The sequence below is a fragment of the Nannospalax galili genome, unplaced genomic scaffold (assembly GCF_000622305.1).
Source record: "Nannospalax galili isolate Female #2095 unplaced genomic scaffold, S.galili_v1.0 scaffold100, whole genome shotgun sequence".
NCBI classification, from domain to species: domain Eukaryota; kingdom Metazoa; phylum Chordata; class Mammalia; order Rodentia; family Spalacidae; genus Nannospalax; species Nannospalax galili.
The window spans coordinates 4,345,274-4,364,636 of NW_008352891.1; the positions used below are offsets into that span (position 1 = coordinate 4,345,274).

The following is a 19,363-nucleotide window of genomic DNA, read 5'->3' on the forward strand; positions in this document are numbered from 1 at the left end:
GGCCTTGAACTCACAGAGATCCACCTGCCTCTGCCTCCTGAGTGCTGGGATTAAAGGCATGCGCCACCACGCCTGGCTATTAATTTTTATTTTATGTGTATGAGTGTATTGCCTGCATGCATGTCAGTGCACCAGTGTTGTGCAGTGCCCACAGAGGTCAGAAAAGGACATTGGATTCCCCTGGAACTAGAATTACGGATAACTGTTAGTCACCATGTAGGTGCTGGGACTCAAATCATGGTCCTCTGGAAGAGCAGCAAATGTTCTTTTTTTTTTTTTTAAATTATTTTTATTTTATGTGTATGAGTGTATTGCCTGCATGTATGTAAGTGCACCCATGCTGTGAATACCAGCAGAGGTCAGAAGAGAGCATTGGAACTGGAGTTATGGATGGTTGTTAGTAACTACGTGGGTGCTGGGAATCAAACCCTGGTCCTCTGCAAGAGCAGCCGGTGCTCTTAACTGCTGAGCAGTCTCTCCAGTCCCAAGAAAGTTTTCTTAAATTTATCTACCATGCTTTAGGTTTTTCTGTTTCTCCTTTTATTTCTATCAATTTTGCTTGTATGTATTTAGGAGTTGTTACTTAGTACTTAAAACTATACAATCTTTGTATCACGAGATTTTTTTTAAAAAAATCCATTTTCTTAAAGCCTGCTTTGTTTGATATTCATTCTTATTTTGGTCAGTTTTTTTTCTGTTTATAATTAAGGTAATCGTTGATATTGTTTGATATTCATTCTTATTTTGGTCAGTTTTTTTTGTTTATAATTAAGGTAATCGTTGATATATTTGGATTTAAATTTGCCCTGTTAATACTTGCTTTTTACAAGTTGGCCCATTCGTTGCATACTTCCATTTCTCTCCTTATTGTACTTGGGATTGTTTTACTTATGGTTATTTTATCCCTTTCCTCACTATCTTGCTTATTGCACACCCTTTTTCTTTTATTTTACTCATTTCTCTAGAGAATTTTTTTTCTGTCCATGCAATCTTCATTTATTACATTCTCATACTATGGTTTTTAAATTAACACACTTAAATTATAGAGTTTTTATACTTCAAAAACATTACTTTGGTTTAGTAGTGGTATCCTGTACAAACCTCTCTCTCTCCCCTACCCAGATCTTGGTGTGTTGTTCAGAATAGCGTTGAACTCTTCAGCTAACTTGATCCTCCTTTCTCAGATTCCTGGGTAATTGGGACTACTGATATGGACCATGATACCTGATTTAGGATAATAGTTTCTATTGTAATTCTGACAATTATTCAAGTGAAGGTTAGCATTATTACCTAGCAGATCATGAGAAAAAAAGTATGAAGTGAAATGCTACAGATTTGCCATTTTATATATAGAACCGATAACATTTTCAGAGTTTTGGATTATATTTTTTTAATACAAACTATTTGGTTACAATACTGAAATTAATTGAAACCATTGTGGTTATTTTAATTATATATAGCCTTGGTAGTTTTAGTATAATTTTCTTTTTAAAAAGAAAATTATTTCTTTTTGTGGCCTTGGGGATTGAACTCAGTGCCTCATGCATGCTAGGCAAGTGCTGTCCCACTGAGCCACATCCCCCCAAGCTTTGGTAGTTTTTCAAGGAAATATGATAATAATATATCAAAAGACCTTAGTTTTTTGGTTCATACCACTTTATTCCAATGAATTTCGTGTTATTTTTTCTCTCCAGAGAAATTGCTGTCTGTATGTACCTGTATTTTTCAGTCAAGTCTGATGTAACTAATTCCTGTTTGTCAGCTTATTATACTTTTTTCAGTGCTGGGTATTGAACCCAGGGACTCACACATGCTAACCAAGCACCATACCACTTAGCTGCATTCCTATCCCTGTTTATTATTTTGAGATTAGACTTTCCTGTAGTCTAAGCTTGCCTTGAAACTTCTATGTTGCCAAGGCTGACCTTGAACTCCTAATCCTCCTGCCTCTACTTGCCAGATAACAGGCCTGTGCCACCATGACCTGCTTCCTTTTTAAAATTTTGTTTTGATTCAGGATCTCATTAACATTCCTAAACTGGCCTGGAATTTAGGTCCTCCTGCCTCAGCCTCGGTAGTGGCTAGTATTATAGGCATGCATGCACCACTATGCCTAGCTATATTTCATATTTAATACTATACTTCCCATATGATATTGGTGTTTTTTGTTTTTTTGTTTGTTTGTTTTGTATTAGCTGGTTGTAGTTCTAGGTTGCTGGTGAAAGTAGGTTTGCTCATTAAGCTCCTCAGAGTAGTTCATTCTAAATATTTGTTGAAATTATATCACAGAACTGTCAGATACCTGTTTACCATAGTCTTTGCTTTTATTGAGAAAGTGAACTTATTTTCTGATGATAGGTTATTTTTTTGTGTGTTCAGAGAATCTTATGTACATTCAATCATTGAATAAATTCCTATTTTCATTCTAAGCCCTGGCTAACCTTTGAACTGGGTCTTGTGGATATAGCAGTGAACAGAACATAAAAATTCCCTTCCTGCAATTTACATTTTAATGGGAAGCCTTATAGTAATAGTTAGGCTGATTATTGTATGAGATAGTGGTAAGGAGAAAGAAGGTAAAACAAGAGAATAAGTACAATGTTAAGTTTAGACAGCAAAGTTTTCCTGAAAAGTAAAGATCTGGATTGGGAGAGCTAGCCATGCTGCTCCAGGATGAACATTCCAGAAGGAAGTAGCATTTTCAGAGTCTGAGTTGAGAACATACCTGGTATAATTTTGTAAAAGGCCTTTAGTTTCTAAACAATTAAAAACAGCTTCCATATACACTTTGCATAGCGTCCCCATTCAAGTTTTGTTCAAGTAATCTTAATTGAAAATGACAATGATCTAGGATCATGCATCTCATCCAATTTTCATATCCTTCTAATCTCCTTCAATTGGAACAGTTCTTAAATTTTTTTTTTTAAACCTTCATGGTCTTGGTAGTTTTGAAGATTACAAGTCTCTGAATTTTAGTTTATACAGTGTTTCATGGTAGTTAGAGCCTGGTGGTATTTTTGAGTATCAAGGAAATGATACAATATTCTTAAAATTTGGTTGGCATGTTATTTATGTGATAATTGGTAATGTTATCTTTGATCACTTGATTAAAGATGCTATCTGCTAACTTTCTAAGTTAGTTACTTTCCTCCCTTCTTTGTAATTAATAAGTATTTTGTGAGGAGACACTTTGAGAATGTAAAAATCATGTTTCTATTTCTGCTTAAACCCACTAGTTTTAGAGTGCTGACTAAAGGCTTGAACCACCATGCCCGGCTGTATCAAGTAGTATTCAGTGGGTTATACTCTGTTGCTATCATTATTTCACTGGCTTTGGCACCACATATACAAAAGTTGGAATGATACTGTCACTTGTTTAATACTTAAGTTCCAGGTTTCCCACAAGTTGCCATTTCATGCTCACTTTTAAGCCCTTTTGAAATGTCAGTCTGTGCATATCTTTACTTCAAAAAACAAAACAAAACAAAAACAAAAACTCTTCAAATAATTTTAAAGTCTGATGAAATTTGCAAAAATATTAAGAAATGGAATTGTGGATCTTCATGCAAATTCTTAAAACTAAGACTTTGATATGTATCTGAATAGTTTTATGTTGTTTTATTACCAGTATGCTTTTCATTTTGGTACAAGATATCACAGGCTCTTCTTCCTCCAGCCTTGCATTCAGCCATTTCCCCAAGGAATCATAGCTCCTCGTAGTAGAGAGTAATACTTCAAGATGAGTGCTGAATGGACTCATGTCTTTTGAATTATCTGTACCTAGGCCCTGTAAATGAACAGATCAAGGGCAAAGCTTGGGGGTGGGGGTAGAGGGAGGAAAGAAGGGAGGCCAAGAACTTAAACAGACAGCTAGATCTACATTTCCATCTCTATATCTTGAAATCTACAGATTCACATTTATACTATCATCAATTCCATTCCACCATATCTTTATTCCAATTCTTTTTTGCATATTTGTGCCAATTCTGCTAATAGTGTGAGGTAGTTTCTTCTATTACATAGTTAACTGGTTTGCTCTGTGCCTCTATGTGGAATCAGTTTCCTAACCCCACAGGGCTGTGGTGTGGTGCTGCTCAGATATCCTTTCTCGTTAAGGCCCTAATTGTTATCTTCTTTTTCTATTTTAACTTACCTCTTGTATGAGGCTCCTTTTATGACTTTAAAATTTGAAAAGATCAGTGTGGCTGGAGCAGAATGAATAAAATAGGAGATGAAGTTAGAGGGTTCATAGCTGGGAATTTATGCTCTGTTCTCAATGACTTAGGAAGCCATTGGAGATTCTTGAGCAGAGAGGGTGACAGGATCATTTTCTGTGTTCCATTGAAAATAATCTGAGAGAGGAGGGGAAGCAACACTTCAAACAAGAAGACCTGATAGTAGGCATTTACAGTAATTTAAGCAAAATGATGGCGATTTGTAGAAGTGGTGAAAACTGGTGGAACTCTAAACTCATTTTGAAGGCAATGCAAACAGGATTTGTAAGTGTTGAAATTTGGGCTTGAGAGAAAAGAGATCAGCTTGATACCCAGATCTGAAGATTTGGAAGGGTGGAATTACTATTAACTGAAACATGGAAGACAGAAGTAAATGTGATTGTAATTAGAAGCAGTAGGGCATATTTTGAACATTGTTGAGAGACTTGAGTCTTGGATTTGAGAATTTTGGTGGGATAGACATAATGAGTTTAAACAGTGTTTTAAAATTTCATTTTTATACATCTCATTGTTTTGCCACTATTTATATATGTATACCATGTATGTGCCTGATGCCTGAGGAATCCAGAAGAGGGCATTGGATTCCCAGGAACTGGAGTCACAGATGATTGTGAGCTGCCATGTGGGTGCTGGGAGCTGAGCCTGGGTCCTTTGTAGCAACAGCAGGTGCTCTTAACCACTGAATCATCTCTAGCTCCAGAACAATGAATTTAGAACCCATCCACGCATAGATGGCCTTTAAAGACATGAGACAAGATGAATTCTACAGAGCAAGTGGATTTAAAATGGAAGAGACCCAAAGACAGAGGAAAAAGCCAGTAAAGGAGGCGGGACAGCCAGAAAGATACATGGAAAACCATTCATTTTCATCAAAGACAAGTAAAGAGAGTTTTTCAAGGATTATATATCAAGTCTTTCCAAAGATGTTTATAGGTCATATAAGATGTGAACAGAGAGATATTCATTGAATTAGTAATGTGTATATCATTGATGAGCCTGAGAATCATTTAGTTATTGTGGAAGGTGGTGGTGCAAGAAATCATTGGCTTGAGGTTCAAAGAGAATGGGAGTATAAAAGCTAAAGATAGCTACATTTCTTTCAAAGTCTTTTCTTGTAAAGACAGAGGAAGAAATGGAATGGTGGCTATATGGGAAGTGGGTTCAAGAGATTTTGTTTTCCTAAGGTAAGTGAAATAATATATCCTAATGATGGTGGGAGAAGGGGAAGAGAGAGAATGCAAGTAAATATGATGAAATATACAAATATTTATTAATGAGAATTGAAGAAAGCAAGAATTGCATAATCAGGGTTGTCAGCTTTCCAAAACAGTATGATTGAGAGGAGCAAAGGCCTAAGTGAAAGGAAGTGATTATGGCGATTAGCTATGGAATTTAAGTTCTGTAAAGAGTATGGGAATGGAGAGGATGAAGCAGAATGGGAAAAAGCAAAGATCTGGATTAAGGTCACTGTTGGATTAAAGGAATGCTGAAGTATTAAGAGTGAGCTAGAAAGATGAGACTTTGTAGTCAAAAGTGCAGGCAAAGTATTTAAAATTGAGATTACAGAGGTGTTGCAGTTATTGGTGACATTACCACAGAATAGGTGTCTAATTATGATAAAATTAGTTTAAGAGTGAGTAGCAGTGAGCAAGGAGCTAGAGCATTTTTGCAAGCCAGAATAGACTAGTGAACTCAGAGGGTAACAAGTGTCTTAAGAAGTGGTAGTGAGTCACAGATCTGATTCAAAGGTGAGTTCTCAGGAAGGAAGGAGGAAGAATAGCCATAGAATGGGCCTGGGGAGTAAGGAGAACACCTACCTACTCCTGGGCTTCATCGTATAAAACAGCTGTAGAATAAGATAAGCTTTATCATCCAGAGGGAACAGGATTTCATCTAGAGAATGAATGTGAAAGAAAGTTCATGTAAGAGGTTCAGGATAATGATTGAGTTGCAAATCCGCAGAAATAATACTTGATACAAATTTCTATCTTCTTGATTTACTAAGTATTGTTTAATATTTAATGATTATATCACTAGTCCTCTTGTTGATATTTAATATTTGAGGGAAGACTTTGTGTAAGGCAAAGTACAAAGTGAGAGACAGGCATGATGGTGCGTGCCTTTAATTCTAGTACTTGGGAGGTAGAGGCAGGCAGATCTCTGTGAGACTGAGGCCAGTCTGGTCTAAATAGTGAGTTCCAGGCCAGCTGGGGCTACAAAGAGACCCTATCCAAAAAAGAGCAAAAAAAAAAAAGAGTAAGTACAAAGTGACATCATCTTCCTTAAAGAACATGTAATGTGTTGAAGTTTGCAGTAAGACAAATTTATTATTATTCTTTTATGTGAATGAGTATTTTGTCTACATTGTATGTAAGTACATCACAGAACCCTGGTCCTCTGGAAGAGCAGCAAGTATTCTTTTAAAAATAATTATTATTTTTATTATTTTATGTATATGAATGTTATGCCTGCATGTACGTAAGTGCACCGTGTCATGCAGTGTACACAGAGGACAGAAGAGGCTGTCAGATCCCCTGGAGCTGGAGTTATGGACAATTGTTAGCTGCTGTGTGGGTGCTGGGATTCGAACCCGGGCCTTCTGCAAGAACAGTGTTCCTAACTGCTGAGCCATCTCTCTCCAGCCCCTTAAATATATTTATTATTTTTATGTGTATGAGTGTATTACCTGCATGTATGTAAGTGCAACTGTGTTGTGCAATGCCCATGGAGGTCAGAAGAGGGTATCGGGTCCCCTGAAACTGGAGTTACAGACAGGTGTTAGCTGCTATATGGTTGCTGGGAATCAAACCTGGGTCTTCTATAAGAGCAGCCAGTGTTCTTCACTCCAGCCCCACAGTAAGTGTTCTTAACCACTGAGCAGCTCTCTAGCCCCCATGAAAATAAATGTTTTATTTGAACTCTCTTTTGAAGAATGGGTATGATTTGGACAGGCTGAGGAGAAAAGCACATTTTCTTAGGCTCATGGTATTACTTCCCTTCAATATACAATGATAGAGTGTTGAATGTGCTAAAAGTGGTGAGAGACCGATGTTAGCAGTTACAGAATATGAAGATCAGCATGAAAGATTGAAAAGATCTTTCGATTTTAAAGAAATGAAACAAAACAGAAAAACTGAAGAGATTTTCCAAATCTTTATCATTAAGTTCTATCAAAATTAGTTTGATGCTTGATGGAATTTAGAACATTAAACATCATTTAAAAATTACAGTGTTTTTTTTAAGAGAGGAAGGGGGACAGGGCGGGGGCAGCTGTTTAAAATATTTTATTTTTCTTTTGTGTGTATGAGTGTATTGCCTGCATATATGTGTGTGCACTCATGTTGTACAGTGCCTGCAGAGGTGAGAAGAGAGCATTGAATCCCCTGGAACTAGAGTTATGGATGACTGTTAGCTGCCATGTGCGTGCTGAGAACTAAACTCAGGTCCTCTGCAAGCGAGTCAGTGCTCTTAACCACGGAGCCATCTTTTCAGCCCCACAAAGATTATTTTCATTGTTATGTTGTATAGGTCTTAAGTGTCTTGTTGAACTGTGTGTGTTTGCATGTGTGTGCGTTCTGGGACATCAGAGGACAACATGCAGGAGTTGGTTCTTTCCTTTCACTCTGTGGGCCCTGGGGATTGAACTCAGGTTGTCGGGCTTGACAGCAGGTGCCTTTACCTACTGTACTACCTTGCCAGCTTGAAATATGTATTCTGGAAAAGCTTTGTGTTCTGCAAAACTCCTGCACCATTAGTAACAGAAATTTTGGGGAAAATAGAGTCTGACATCAGTTAAGATAAAGATGTGATCAATGGCAAGTCTGTATTTGTATTTGTGCCCAGCACCACAGGCAGCCTACAACCTTAATTAAACCCCTGAGGTTTCAGTTCTTTTTCTTTGAGGTGGCTTAATGCCTTGAACAGGACACCACTGAGCCATCTCTCTAGCCCCATATTTCTATTTTATAATTGATAACCTTTGGCATATGTCTGTACCCTAAAATGGCATATTTTTAATCTTTGAGGTTTTTCAGTAAGGAGGTAAAAAATTAGTAGGCAATATTCTAGAATAATCATGATAAAATGCATGTAAGTTGCATTATGTTATGATTCATTGATTGCTTCCAAAAATAAAATGTTGCTTAAAACTTTTGTATTAAATTTTAACTTTGTAGGGGTGGTGGTGGTGTGATTCAATGATAGAATATTTAACCTAGCTTACAGAGGCTCTAGGTTTGATCTCCAGCATGGCAGTAACAATAACAACAAAACCTTTTCAACTTTTTAAAGGTTAAATTTCTTCTTGCATCTCAACAGGTCATTTTGTAAGCACCTATCAAGTACATCTATCCGATTTTGAAGACTTTTGGATCTGTTGGCTATCTGGTGGCTACTTGGAAATAAAATTCTGGGCTACAGTATACTGATTTGTAGAAACAGTTTTCAAATGTAGAAGGTGGTTCAAAGACTAAAGTTCAGTCATATGTTTATTTTGTTGCCTTTTCTTTTGTATGAAAGAAAGATTATGGCCATTCTTGAGTTGCAGTTAAAGGAAAATTTACATTCAATATCTTTTAAATAATTGCTTTTTTCTTTTAACTGAAGTTGCTAATATATACCTAAATTGATTGACAAGAAATTCTTAGCCCTATTTAAGGTAGTGTTATTACCAGAAATGAAGAATGGTATACAGAGGGCTTAGGAATGAAATGATACAGTTGCTGACTAGACTTTAGAAACTACATTTGCACATATTATTCGTTTTCAGGTTGTTTTTTAATAGCAGGACCTTTTTTCCCCTTAACAAAACTTTATGGGCTATCAAATAAAAGTAGATTAGGTAACTATGAGTTGGATAACCTTGACAAGATTTAGTCATCCTCATATATAGGTAAGTACACATGTACTGAACAGAAAAAGACAAGGCAGCTATCAAAATTTTTGTCTCACTTGGTTTTCCAAAGTATTTACTTAAAAAAAAAAAAAAAATCCCTGAGGGCCAGTGAGATGGTTTAGTTGATTAAGACACTTGTTGCCAGGCCTACCTACTTGAGTTTAATCCCCCAGACCCATGTGGTAGAGAGAACTGACTCCCTGAAAGTTATTCTCTGACTTCTGTACATGTACTGTGGCATGTGTACTCATCTATCATCAGTCAATAAATATTAAAAACAAAAAGGAGGAATAGAGAGCTGACTCAGTGGTTAAAACACTGGCTGCTCTTGCAGAGGATGCAAGTTAGGTTCCCAGCATCCACATGGCAGCTAACAATCACCTGTAACTCCAATTCCAGGGGATCTGACACCCTCTTCTGGCCCCTGCATATATTGCACACATGTAGTACACTTACATACATGCAGCCAAAGTACTCATTCATATACACACAAAAAATTGTTATATCTCTAGACAAATGAAATTTCTTACCATATGCTAAATATGGATCCTGACAGACAGGTATACTGTACTCATCAAAGAAGCTTCTTTTTTTTTTTTTTTTTTTTTTTTTTGCAACCAGATAAGGCTACTGCAGAATCCTACAACTGGGTACACATCGAGAATATATTCTCTGTATGAGAGACAGAGAATATGTAGGTGACATGTCTACAATGGAACCTCTATTTCTAAGGCTCATGGAACATAGTGGAACCAGGGGGTTGAGAGAATACTAGTGCATCTCACCAGGAAAGCTTCCTTATACAACAGAGTGTGGTGCACACAGAAGACCACCACTGGCTAAGTGTTAGAGTATAAGAGACTGCAGAGTGTGTCCATCCCCGGAGAGGACTCCTGTATTAAACTTCACCCACTCATGACTCAGGGACCATTTCAGAAGAGGGACAAAAAGATTGTAAGAGTCACAGTTGGTCCATGAGCATAGGGAAGCAGAGACTTTCAGGCCCCTGGAAACTTGCTCATATGAACTTGCGACAATGATGGACAATGATAGTGTCGAGCACAAGACCCATGTCAATTCAATCAGACAAGGACTCAGAGTGGAGTGAGGGAAATGGATGGCAGGCTGGCCCTAGCTGCCTGGGAACTGTTGGAGATTGATTACTACTGGGTGAGGGAGAGTAAACCTTCCTTATGATCTCTAGGTAGGCTGACTAGTCTCCAGTGGATGAACTTGCACCAAAGAACATCTGGATACAAATGCTTGACTGGGTAGGATCTAACATGGTGGAACACATGAGGTCCAATTTGTGTGTGTGTGTGTGTGTGTCTAAATTTGAGTAACAGCTCTTGTATGAAATGTACAAAAGCTCAATAAAATTTTTTTAATATTAAATTTTTTTTAAAAAGAAAAAGAATTCTTGGGAAAAAACAAAATGCCCTTGATGGGTGCTAGGTACTGAACTCAGGTCCTCTAGAAAAGCAGCAGATTCTCTTAATCACAGAGTCATCTTTCCAGCCCTCATTAGTGACTTTTTATGTGTTATAGAAAATGAAAACTTTTTACTGTTTTTGTTGAGGAGGGCCTTACTATATACAATAGGCTGGCCTTGAACTCACAGAGATCCATCTGCCTCTACTTCCCAAGTGCTGGGAATAAAAGTGCATGCCACCATGCCCAGAAGAAAATGAAAACTCTTAATTTCTGTAGTTTTAAAAATAATACAGTTTTTATGTCAAATTATAATTACAGGGGGAGAGGATTTTGTGTTGGGAATCTCTTTAATTCCATCTGTTAGAAATAAACTCTGAGGTCCAAGGACCCCTCCAGTACCGCACAAAGAACACATATGCCAAAGTAACTTGTTAAGACAGATTTTACCTTTACGAAAGGTTGGGTTGTGTGGTCAGTCAGATCCAGCAATCACACAGGACCTGGAAGTTTGATAGATTTTTTTTTTTTTAACCCCTAATGCAAGAATCCTGCATCTTTAATATTTTATCTTTTCACCATTGACTGGGGTCTGATCTCATAGTATTTCCTGATTGCCTAGTTTAAAAGGAGGGGAAGGGTGCTCCATTGTCCCAGGCCATCAGGAATGCATCAGGACCTTTCAGGCAAGATGTGTCCACTGGAATAATAGAGGCAAGACTGCTTATGGCAGTAAGCAACTGCTCTTTTGATTGGATTTGAGCTCTGCTCCACAGGAGGGAGTTCAGTCTGGAACTGTAAACATGGTCAAAACCCCTGGAAAGTCCCTGTTGTTTTTCTAAATGGTCATGTGGTCAAGATGCCATCTTAGTATTTATGTTTATATTTATAGATTTGTGCTGCTCCCAATCTTGGTCAGAGAAGCCGCTTAGTGCCGTGGGTAGTAGTTAATGGACAGACACATTACTGTTTAAAGTGCTGAGAATTACTGACTGAGTGTTCAACCTTAGATGGGTATCCATGTCAACCCTGCCCTCTCCAAGACTCAGAGAACATCACAGAAGGGGTGTGTGTGGATGGAATGTAAGAGCTGGGGGATGGGGAGTAGTGTGTGAATTGCTGTTTTCTGGACATGACATGGCTATTTTACTCATAAAGTCACTGCAGCTGTGGTTATCTGCACAAGAGCAAGCCAGCTAAAAATTCCAGCACTGGGGAGGAGGCTCCCAAGGCTCCGCCTTTAGCTGATGGGCTACTGGTAGTTGATGGATGCTGGGGGAGAATCACTTTTCTTTGGGGGTGGACACTGGCAGGTTCCCTATGCCCCAGTGGTTGACCCCACCCCATGTGCGTATGAACAGCAGTAACTGAACTCAGTGGGTTAAATTTTTAAAATTATTTATTTTTATGTTTATTTATTTATTTATTTATTTATCATTTTTATTTGTATGAGTGTATTGCCTGCATATAGGTAAGTGCACCCGTGTCGTGCAGTGCCCATGGAAGACAGAAGAGGTCATTGGATTCCTGGAGCTGGAATTACCGACAATTGTTAGCTCCCATGTGGGTGCTGGGATTCGAACCTGGATCTTCTGTAAGAATAGCCAGTGTTCTTAACCACTGAGCCACTTACAGTGTGTGATGGGATTAAAAGATTAGAATTCCTTGTCAAAAACCAAGTTTTACAAGGTTTGAAAGAAAAGATAAATATTTAATGTTTCTTACATAAGACTAATATTTAATGTTTCTTACGTATCTCAGATTCCCTATCAGGGCAGCTATACATTTCCCCTTCACGATTGCTTAATTGTATTTAAGAGTTGTAAAAAACCAGTTGTGGTGGTGCATGCCTTTAGTCCCAGCACTCAGGAGGCAGTGGCAGAGGGAATCTCTGTGAGTTTGAGGCCAGCCTGGTCTATATACAAGTTCAAGGCCAGCTGGGTCTACAGGGAAACCCTGTCTCTAAAAGACAGGAAAAAAAAAAGTTGTAAGGTACATCTCCTTTGCCTAGAAGATGGGATTCAGACAGATAAAGTATTAATTTTTCTGGCATTTTATAATAGGGGAAATGCTTAAATTATTGATTTTCTATTTTGTTCTATGGAGTGTTTTGTGTAAAATAGTGTTGTACAATTCTTTTAGCTTTGATGAATAAAATACAGAGTAGAAGATAATGATTTTGTAATCACAAAAATCTGAATACACTTTGATTTTAATTTTATTCAAATGCTTCTAAACTGTGTTTGAATAATATTTTGATCCGTGTCTTACCCTTAATATTTTAGAAGAAAAAACTTTTAGAATCTATTTACAATATTAAGGGTACGAATATTATTGGTTGATGTAGTGTTGAGCCCAATCTAGCCATGCTAGATTTTTAGCTGATTAGTTTTGGGAAATCATTTTTAAGTTTCTCCAAGCTTAATTTCCACAATTTAAAAAAAAAATGATAATAGCACCTGCTTCTGCAGTTTGCTAGGAAAATTAAATGAGGTGGGGTTATATAAAGTGCTGGTAGAGTTGTGATGCCAGGCATTGGTAGATAATAGTAGTTGCTTATCAACCATTATCACGCTTAGAACAGCACTGTTACCATTAGAATCATACCAGCTTTACATTTAATTCTTCTAATTCTTCTAAAACTTTGATTGGATCAGTAATATAAATATTTGCACATTTCTTAAAATTAAAGTGTGCTCACTGTCACAACTCATTGCCATATAGTTAATGTCATGTTGTAGCAGTCATCCTCCTGAGTTGGGGCAAAGGCTGTGAGGCACTTGTCATGAGGCACACAATTTAAGGAGGTGCCAGAAACCCATAGTAATTAAATTTTTTTAATTTTATATATTTTATTTTATGTGTATAAGTGTATTGCATACATGCATGCATGTAAGTGTACTTGCATCATGCAGTGCCTTAAGGAGGTCAGAAGAGGTTCAGATCCCCTGGAACTGGAGTTGTAAATGGTTGTTAGCCACCATGTGGGTGCTGGGACTTGAACCTGGGCCCTCTGAAAGAACAGCAAGTGTTCTTAACTGTTAGCTAAGCCATCTCTCCAGCTCCTAAAGTATATATTTTAATGCACTGTTAAAAATGAGTATAAAACTCGATGAACAAAAATCAAAATCAAAGTTTTAAATGAAAGCAGGATCAGGACAAGTACTGTGGAACCTATATTATTAGGTGAAGCAGAAAGGAAAAGCTATTATTTTAGTCCTGTCTTACCATGTTAAGCCCTGTTAGAGCCTGAAACTCTGAGGGAAGTCACAACACCATTCCTTTTTCCCAGGATAGTGCCTTGCTGGCTTCATTGGCTTCACCCTGTTCTAGGCCTTGCTTAACTATTTAAGCTGTTCGGCGAACTACTTACCACAGCGATTTCATAGGCCATTGTTAAATGATGGTACTTGCTTAGAACATACTATTAATTTATTTTTTCAGATGGTTTGATTTTTTTTTTTTTTTTACGGCTACCATGTGCTTACTGAATTCATTAATTCAAAATGAAACTACTTATGGGGGGGCGCAGCTCAGAAAAAGGGACATTTAATCCAGGATGAGAAGTGCAAAAGTTCTCTAAAGGCTATGTAAAAAATGAAAAATATTCAGGCAGAGGAGGAGAGGAAGAGTGCTTTCAAGTTAAAGTTTACAAAAAGGCTAAATAAGAGCAGTTATATTTGTGTTCATCACTGGAGAAGGTTCCAGTTCCCCCACAGTTCAGAGTTCACACAGTTAACTTCTTTCAGTGTTCTAAGTATAAATGCTACCTATTATCCTATGTTGTTTTGAGGCAATAGGGAGTCTTCAGGGCTCATTTTTCTATAGCTGTATGCAGTGTGTAAAAGTAAACAAAATTGTTTTTGTGTTTTATTTAATTGGCTCCTCAAGCTTTTATAATTGAGTTAATTCATATGGAAATTATGTGGGGGACTCTCACCTTTAAATTTTAAAAATTTTATTTACCCACTACTGGTGTTTGTGTGTGTGTGTGCCACAGTGTTTGTGCAAAGGTCGGAGGACAACTTTTGGGAGTTGGTTCCCACCTTCCACCTTGTTGATCCAAGGTTCTGTTTCTGCTGCTATGAGTATTACAGGCTAGCTGACCTGAGATTCCAGGTGATTCTCCTGTCTCTTTCTCCCAACTCCTGGCAGGAGTGCTAGAATTACAGGTGCGCACCACTGCGACCAGCGTTCTTTATGACATTTTTATGTAGGTGGGTTCTAGAATCAGGCTTGTGTAGCAACTGCTTTTACTCACTGAACCATCTCAGTAGCCCACTTTTACCTTTTAATTCATTCATTCTTCTCGTGTTTCTTGGTAAATCTTTTCTTCAAACAAAGATCTCTTTTATTAGGTAATAAAATTCTTTTTGTTAAAGACACAGTAAATTTAGTCATTTAATTTGGCTGATAAATCTTCATGTACTGGGGCTGGAGAGATGGCTCAGCAGTTAAGAATACAGGCTGTTCTTGCCAAAGACCCGGATTCAAATCCTAGCACCCACGTGGCAGCTAACAACTGTCCGTAACTCCAGTTCCAGGGGGTCCGATAGCCTCTTCTGACCTCCATGGGCATTGCACGACATGGGTGCACTTACCTACATGTAGGCAATACACACATACACTAAAATAAAAATAATAAAATATTTTAAAAAACCCAAATCTTCATGTAGTTACAAAACAATACAGTATTATAAATGTAACTTTTGTTCAGCTGTTAGTAGTAAATGACAGATCAATTAATATGATGTAGATTTTTCTGAGTGAAATACAAAATAAACTTTTTTTTGAGGCTGGGGTCTCTGTATATTGCCTAGACTGACCTCTAAATCATGATTTGTCTTCTCAGTGCTCTGATTATAGAAATACATCGCCATGCCCAGCTGAAAGTATATTTTAAAACAGTGTGCAATATTATTCAGAACCAGAAGTTTGCTGTCTGAGCATACAGGTAATAGCTTAAAGATTCATGTAGATTAAGCACTCTTAATCTGAAAACCTGAATCTTAAAAACACCAACATGTGGGCTAGAGAGATAACTCAGCATTTAAGAGTACTGACTGCTCTTGCAGAGGACCTGGGTTCGGTTCCCAGCACCCACATGGCAGTTAACAGCCATTTATAATTCCAGTTCCAGGGGACTCAGTGCCTTCTTCTGACCTCCTAGGGCATTACACGACATGGGTGCACTTACACACATGCAAGCAATACATCCATATACATAAGATAAAAATAATAAATAAAAATTTTTAAAAAACAAAACCATAACACCAACATGTTGCCTTAAGTGGTAAATTCTACACTTGACCTCAGTGATGGCTTGGAGTCCGAACTCAGACACAGATTAAGATCTGTATGAACTTAACCTTCAGGATATTTATGTAAGGTATATATGAAATTTAAATGAATCTTCAGTTTAGATTTGAGTTCTATCCGTAAGATTTATAGTACATATTCTAGAATCTGAAACCCAAGCTCATTTGATTTCATGCATTTGGTTCCACTATTTTTAGTTTTATATTTAAAGTTATAATGACAGAGGAATTGTATTATAAATTGATGTAACATTTCCTGGTTACTTAATCTGTACAGTGGATAAATAGAAACAGGTTTCTTATGCTGTATACCTAACTAGGGTTTCTTTCATCTCAATGTGTATATTTGGTATTCTGTTACAGGAATAACTTCAGTAACTTTTAAATTTAATAATATTTGAAGTACAAAAGTTATAAAATTCAAATTCTGTTACATAAAAATTGTTGGCTTGGGGAAATTTTTCTTAGCATCTAAGTCTTAGTTTCTGTACTAATTACTGTGGTTTTAACAACAGTATATAACTTACACATTGCCAAGATTAAAACATTCAGCTTACAGTCTAGTATTTTGCATAGTACATGGTACAAAGTAATCAAGAAAAGTTCCTGTTAATTAATCATAAATGTTGTGTTGGCCTGTATAATTTTAAATTTTGGTAAGCAGACTCTGAAGTACAAGCTACATAATTTGTGGTTATGTTGAATATTATTTCATATGGTCTGTGATTATGAATTTAACACTTTGCTTTTTTTCATTCTTTTACCTAGCCCAAACTGGCCTTGAACCCACGGTCATCTTCCTGCCTCACCCTCCCAATGGGACTATAGGTGCTATTGCCTGGCTGTAGTAACACCTTTTTTAAAAAACAGAAAATGTAGGCAGGAACTTAAAATTGTAGTACTAATAAGGTTGTGAGCAGGGATTTGGTAATGTTAAATCTGTAACTAGACATTAAAAACGTCACTGAGGATTGTGATTTGCTATATTCTCCTGCATTTAACTGGCTCACCAGGTGTATGTGACTCTTTCTTTACTGTATTTACCTCTCTTACCTAATATAAGAATCTTGATTGGAAAACAAAACGAGCAAATTGCTCAAATGTGGGCACCTGTGTAGAGATCCGAGGACAACCTTCAGGAGTCTGTTCTCTTTCCACCATGGGTTTTGGAGATTCAGCTCAAGTTGTCAGGTTTGCCCAATAAATGCCTTTACCAGCTCAGCCATCTTGTAGGCCCACTTTGAGAGTGTTTTTGAGGAGGATGTGGGGAAAGCATGGATTCAGTCCTGGGTTGACTGGGGTTGTAGCTCTGTGCTAGAAGGCTTACCTAGTATTCAGGAGGCTCTTGTACCACCAAAAAAATTTAAGACATTTTCATTCTTTTATTGATATCAAACTATAGTGTTTCAAGGAAAGTTTTGTTTTCATTATGTGCAAATGGAGGCATTAATGCATTGGTTTACCATTTCAGTGTAAATTGTCTATATTCTGTTTGTTGGAAAGGCTGAGGCAAATTTTTTAAAAATATATTTTATTTATTTTTATTTTATGTTTATGAGTGTGTGTGAGTGCACCCGTGTCATGCAATGCCACGGAGCTCAGAAGAGAGCATCAGATGTTAAGGACAGTTTGTAGCTGCCATGTGGGTGCTGGGAATTGAATGCAGATCCTCCGCAAGAGCAGTCAGTGCTCTTAACCACTGAGCCATCTCTCCAGCCCCTGAGGTGAATTCTTATAATAGGTTTTGCCTTGCCACTTAATTTGTTTCTTCCTATGGAGGTTATTAGAGACAGGGGAGAACACTTCCCAGATTGTGAATCTGGATAATATCTAAAATATATATGACTGGGATTTTACATTTTAAATTCACTAAACTATCAGCGATACCATTAAAAGATATGCTGATATTTTGCACTTATAAGTAGCCTAATATTCATACAGTAGATCCTTGAAAAGTTGTTAAACTTTCTCTGTGTGTGTGTCTCTGTGTGTGTGTCTGTGTGTGTTCAAGACCTGTAATTGGATGACTCAAGAAATACAGATTTATTAGTCCTGACCTGACTGGAAATTGGATATTTCTGTTTTTAAAATTCATTCATTCATTCATTCATTCATTAATTCGTGTGTGTTATGCCTGCATATATATGTGTACCCATGTCATTCAGTGCCCACAGAGGACAGAAGAGGGTGTTGTGTCTCCCTGGAACTGGAGTTTCAGATAGATGGTAACTGCCATGCGGGTGCTGGGAATTGAACCCAGGTCTTCTGTAAGAACAGACAGTGCTCTTAACCACTGAGTCATAACTCCATTTTCTGTATATTTCTTTTAAAAATATTTTATTTTTATTTTGTGTGTATGAGTGTTTTGCCTGCATGTATGTAAGTGCATCTGTCTCATGCAATGCCCACGGAGGCCAGCAGGGGGCATCGATACCTTGGATATTTGTTAGCCACCACTTGGATGCCAGGAACCAAAGCCAGGTCCTCTGCAAGAGCAAATGCTTTTAACTGCTGAGCCATCTTGCTAGCCTCTGGATAATTTTTTAATGTATACGTGGGTTTTTTGTTTTTGTTTTTTTCAGATAGGATCTCACTGTGTAGTCCAGGTTAACCTGGAACCAGCGATCCTTCTGCCTCAACCTCCCAAGTGCTGGGATTATAAGTTTGTGTCACCCAGGTCCTCCAAAAGTTTCTTTTCATTGATGTTTTGTTTCCTGTAATTCTCTTTTTCTGTCTTTCAAGCTTCTGTTATGTATGTATGTATGTATGTATGTATGTATGTATGTATTTGCAGTATGTCAGTCTGATAGTTGAAGCTGGGGATGAGTTAAACAAATGTACCTCTAAGATTTAGGTAGCATTCTGCCATTGTTTCCTAACAGTCATGTCATTTCCCTGAGCCCTAGTTTGTTTCCTCATCTCTAAAATGAGAATGTTTTCTCTTGACCTCCTCAGAGTTGCTTGAAGGTGAGCTAGTGTATGGGGTGTTGTAGAAATACTCTGACCTTCACAAGTTTATCAGTCTAGGAATTTGAGACTTCTCAGTGGTTGGTTTCTTTCTTCTTTTAATTCTTACCAAGTTAACTATTTCTTTTCCCTATTTTGATGTAGTAAGTTTAGTGAATTCTTATAAAAGGTCTAGAAAATACAGAGAGAGACCTTAAAGAAGAAAACAAACACCCAGGCATTACATAATCCTCATTTCCAACTTTTAGGGGAAACTTTAGTTTTGCAGCAGAGCTCTTAGACTTTTCTTCTTTCTTTAGTTTTGCAGCAGAGCTTTGGATTTTCTTTGCTTCTTTATTTCTCACCCACCCTCCCTTCCTTCCTTTCTTCCTTATGCAGTAGACACAAAATGCTTGTTAAATGAAAACTTAAAAATTCCATTTATTATTTTGCTTTGCTGGGGGTCAAACTCAGGGTCTTGTGCACACTGCTGACTTCTCAATGCTAGCATTCTCTGTGAAGAAACCTGTTCGTTATTG

At 37.4% G+C, this 19,363-nt stretch overlaps 1 protein-coding gene across 1 annotated transcript in view; it reads left to right on the forward strand.

Annotated features, from left to right (window-relative positions):
- Nucleotides 1-19,363, forward strand: part of Rock2 (Rho associated coiled-coil containing protein kinase 2) — a 172,368-nt gene that overhangs the window by 42,684 nt on the left and 110,321 nt on the right. The window lies entirely within an intron of this gene.